At 48.2% G+C, this 5,079-nt stretch overlaps 2 long non-coding RNA genes across 3 annotated transcripts in view; one reads left to right on the plus strand and one right to left on the minus strand.

Moving 5' to 3' along the window:
* The window catches only part of LOC127750003 (uncharacterized), a 149,280-nt gene that overhangs the window by 126,974 nt on the left and 17,227 nt on the right, over positions 1-5,079 (minus strand). The window lies entirely within an intron of this gene.
* The window catches only part of LOC127750002 (uncharacterized), a 32,720-nt gene that overhangs the window by 8,883 nt on the left and 18,758 nt on the right, over positions 1-5,079 (plus strand). For both annotated transcript variants that reach the window (XR_008011480.1, XR_008011481.1), the window contains exon 2: positions 181-476. This is a non-coding gene — a long non-coding RNA (uncharacterized LOC127750002). The remainder of the gene's footprint in view (positions 1-180; positions 477-5,079) is intronic.

Raw genomic sequence — 5,079 nt, forward strand, 5'->3', positions numbered from 1 at the left:
AGGGAGGGAGGGAGGGAGAGAGAGACTTCGAAAAGGAGCTTAGCACTATGTTCTCCCAAACCATTTTTCGTGAGAGTTCATAGGTGTACTAGGTTCCCTACGAAAAAAATACCCTGTGCGCTTGTCGAACACACGTAAAAGTTTGTCACAACGTCATTGAACTCCCTCACTGTTCTGCAGTTCAACACCGAGAGACGCCGATGAGCCGGCAGTCGGCCATGTCGTTTGGCGGCCTGCTGGCGGCAGCAGACAGCACGACCCGCGTTGAAGTCTCCCCGACGCCCCGCTGGACCAGCCCCGCAGCAGCCCAGCCGGCAGCGGCGCCGCACCGCCGACCCGCCGCCGCAATGGCGCCGCGTATCGTATAGAGCGCCGCGGTGTGGCGCCGCCATTGCGGACGGGGACCGACGTTTCGCTGAGGACGCGACGGATTAACAGCAACGCGTCCTCATCATCACCGTATCATCATCGAACAGGTAAAAAACTGACCATCTAGCAGAAAAAAAACAATGAAATGATAGATGTCGATGAGGACTTCGAAAGATGCTGCTGTTGCTGTTACAACCAACCATTCCCTAAAAGGACAATTTTCTGATAGTTTCTGTCCAACGTGAAGTGGAAAATGTAGCATGGTTCTCACAACGAATGAAATACGGTTCTTTCATCATTCCTGAAAACTAAGAGCCGAGGGAAACCACCCAAAAATTCGCAAACGTTTGAGCCCCTTTCAAAAAAGATAGATTAAGATTCCGTTGAGAAGAATAGTTTGAAGAACACGCTATTTGGCTGTGCACTTTTATATAAGGTGGTGTATTTCTGTGTACCTGCGCCTCGTGTTGTTGTATCTGCAATCAATTGTGAACAAATTTGGAATATTATGAACAAATATAAACAAGTTTGTCCATAATTGTGTATGAAATAATACGCAACATCGCAGCTACACATAAATACATTAGAGCGTGTTATAAAGTTTACAAACAGTGTGTAAGACTCAAAACTATGTTTTTATTGTTGTTTGTGTCTAAACTTTGCGTATAGATGTCAACACGTTTAATATGCAATGTTGCAGGTCAGTGTAACAATCGTAAAGTTGCCGCCGTAAATACTCAGAATTACTTCCCTAATCATTACTAGCGTGCCAATTTAAAACTGTAAACATTTCAGAAAATTGCTAGGATATGTTTTACGGTAACCTAGTCGTGTACTAGTAAAAAAGTGTGCATAATTTGCACACCAAAGTGTGCAAGTTGTGATTTTGCACATTACATGCTGTTAAACTCAAGTTGCACACTTGCGTGGGAAGCAAATTTTAGACGTTTTGTAAACGTTTCAATTCTGCAGACTTGGACACACGCAGTTCTATTCTATCAATAGGAACCATAGGGTGCACATGTGCAGATGCTATTCTTTTCGTAAGTGTAGAAAGTTTAAACACCAACTGACGTAAAACATAGTTGGATGCCAGAATGTGTCTAGAAAATGCACATTTGAACTAAAACATCGATTGGCGTGCAAAATTAACAACTTGTTTTACCAGTGTGGAGTATTTCCAAATTAAAAGCGTTCAAATATATACACACTACGTTCTTCCAACGGACTCAAATTGTACCTTCAGCAATTTTCTTGCTCCTAAAGGCCCACGGCTATTCTCCTCGAGCGAGTATGGCTGTATGGCAGTGTCTACGACTAAATAAAAAAATAACCATAGTGCATGACAAAAAAGCGAAGGGCAGTAAACTGTAACTTTAATTTCCTTTCAGAATGACGGAACTTCCGTACTGTATTATTATAAACTGAACTGGAAGCTTGCAAACTAACATTCATCTTTTAGCACGACATATGCACCAGCACTCTCCATGCTTTGCCGTATGGCATACGTATGGGATACGAAATTCAGGGTTGTAACGAAGAAATAACGAAACTGTGAAATGTGATAACAGAAAAGATAGTAAGCGCAAAATATGACTTTTACGAGGGGGCAATGCAATGCTGAGAGGCAGGCACAGAATAACTCTACACGCGAGATAGCGCTGGATTTCGCGACTACCCTCATCAACCCCGTTAACACCATTGTTGTGAAGACATGACAGCCGGACACCTGCCCGGACTGAATGTATACGTTCCCAAATTGGCGTCATGCGGTTACACGATAACAAACACGAAACTGACCAGGGAGTGACCACGGCCGCGACCCCTCCTGCACATCATCAATCCGAGAAACCGGTTCCCACCTGACTCGCGGAAGACCATGGCGGGCGGGCCGGGCTCCAAGTGGCGGAAAATGGAGACAAGGAGGGTGAGATGCTTATTGTCCAGCGCAGCCCAGTGGTCAAGCGAGGGGAGTGAATCATGTGGTCAGCCCGACACGGCACGCGCCACCAACAAAAGGGGGGACAAAAGGCATTAAAAACTCGCCAACAGGTGGCAAGCAGCGGCCCGTCCAGTTTGTCCGGTTTATTTTTCATGCCAACTTAACCTTATTGTGGCCAGCATCGCATTTGTTATTCATTACGGCTCAATTTCACAACGTTTACATTTTCCTTGACTTGCCGCCTGTTGTTTTTTCTATCTGCAGGAATTTGTGACGCGCACGTGAAATATTGACTTGTACTAGCTGTTCACGATGTTTAGAGGTAACTACAAAACTGCAATATGAATGAAGTCTGAGCGCATTTTGTGATTTACCAGCCTAAAACTGTTTCGTACACGTATAAAGCTATGATGGCGATTCTATCTGCGCTCAACATCAGTAATGCACAGACAAATATAATAAATAGTTATTATGTATTCACAACTAAATGCCGGCAGCAGTTATTTCATTCTAGTCACAGATTTTACTAAATACTGTACAGATTTCTGAAGCAAATGCACAACAGCTTTTGATTACAACTGTCATGACGGAAGAGCAATTCAAAAATAGTACAGGTGTAAACGGAAACGTAACAATAAACAGGCATTTCAAAAGGCGCATTTTTATGGCGCAAAAATAAATCATATGATCTCCCGGAAAAACACTAAAAAAAGCAACTTCAAAGAAGTGAGCGAGGAGTTCTCAAACTACGCTGTGAGATAAACAGAAAAAACAAACTAATTGAACAAGAAAATTGGAAAGTACGTTTAAAGGAGATTTTTAAGCGAAACTACGAATGTGGGCCCACGTTTACTCTGCAGGTTTGTTTGAACGGCACATTCGCCAGAGTGCAGAACTAAATGTCTCTGGAAATTTAAATAATAACTCATGCTGAGATCTGCGAAAACTCCCAACTTCTATTAAGTGTGTCCACTATACCTTCCTGGTGATTTTCAAAATGTCTGTGCCAAGACTGAAAGCACCGTGAGGGGGCAACAGCTCCGGGAATCATGTGTACACCTGCCTGGGAATCATCCCGATAAAAATTGTTCGAAATCAACAGAAATCGCATAAATTTAGTGGGAAAATAGAGCAACTGGTACAAATTAGTCGAAATAATCGTTTTCTACCACTGACAAATCTAAGGAATAAATAAAAGCGGACGGGAATCACTGGGAATCAAGAATTTCGGGAATCATGTGTACACTTCAGAAGGGAGTTATTGTCGCCTCGAAGCACGGTTTTTCTGAGTTTTATTGGCACCTATCCCGAAATAGGACACGGAAAATGTATTTCCAATGTTTACAACAAAACTAGCTCAAGAAGCGTGGCGCACACACTTGCAGGGCACTAATGAACCTTATCATCCCCGGGGGAACAGCGCCGCCGGGATCTTGAAATATCAGAGAGAGCGCGGGGCTCGCTAAAATTTCTTGACATATCTCTCGCATTCCTCCTCTTGCTAGAAAATCCCGTCCCGTAGAACGAGATCGTGTAGCCGCCGCTGTTGCCGCTCCGGGAGGCAACAAGGGAAAAATAGTAATGAACCCTTCTTAATAAAGGGTGTAAAGTGCGCGTACGTCTTCGGCCTGAGGCGACCGGCACATGTACGCACCCAAGTCCTCGGGCTGGGGCGCAGCCTGGCGCTGGGACCGAGTGCCAGTCCGTGTACGTTAATTTTAATTTAAAACGGGCGTGTGTGCGTGCGGGGCTCGTGTGTGTGTGGGTGTGCGTGGATGGTGGGTGGGAGTGTCTGAGGAAGAAAATGAAAGAAAGTGAGGGGTGGGACCCTAGGGGACCACGGGGGTGGCGGAGAGAGAGCAACTTATTAGGCGAGCTGGCCGGCCGACAGAGAGAGAAGCACGCTCGGTAGATGAGGGGGGACAGAGCGAGCAGGAAGAGGAGGAAAGAAGGGCTAGGCAAAGGAGAAAGAGGAGAAGGAGGAAAGAAATCGCCCCCTCTCTCTCTCTCTCTCTCTCTCTCGCCCCCACAGGGCGGCCGGGACGCGCACCACGAGGGAGATGTGGAAGGGGAGATAAAAATTTGGAAGACAAAGAAGGTGCGCGCGAGGAGTTAGCGGAGCGAGAGAGAGAGAGAGAGAGAGAGCGAGAGAGAGAGAGAGAGAGAGAGAGAGAGAGAGAGAGAGACCCGGCGCGCACGTCGAAGACCTTCTCCCTCGACTTCCCTCTCTCTTTCCATCCCGCAGCTTCCTTCCAATTTCCAACAACCCCTTGCCACCACGTGCCGGCCTGCCACGCCCGAACTCCCCGCTCACTCACGTCCTCCCAGAAAGCAGATCTCTCGTAAACGTAAAAGGGTATCGCTTGACAGTGGTGGCAGCGGAGCCAGACGCGCGGCCGGGCGGGCATGTGTGGAGCGCGCCGGGGGCGGGGCGGGCGCCGAGTAGGCAGGCCTGGCGAGCACCCCGGCGGGCGGGAAGCCTACCCGGCGCCTGCACGAGCGCCTTGCCGGAGGAGCCGCGCACGGCCGGCCTACCCGCGCCCTAACGAGGCTAATGGCAGCCGAATTTCAGCCCAAAACCTCGGCTGATGATGCAGGCCCGACTGAGCCGGGCGGAGCCGGGCGAGGCTGAGCCGCCGAGAGGCACACGAGCACGGCTGGCCGCGGAGAAAAAGCAGCCGAGCAGCGAATGACTTGGCAGTGAACGCCTCGGGCTTCATTTGCATCCCCCGTAAGACGCGCGAGCTAGGGGCTCGACCCGCCCCGCC

The sequence above is a fragment of the Frankliniella occidentalis genome, unplaced genomic scaffold, assembly GCF_000697945.3.
Source record: "Frankliniella occidentalis isolate FOCC.00 unplaced genomic scaffold, Focc_3.1 Scaffold120, whole genome shotgun sequence".
NCBI classification, from domain to species: Eukaryota; Metazoa; Arthropoda; class Insecta; order Thysanoptera; family Thripidae; genus Frankliniella; species Frankliniella occidentalis.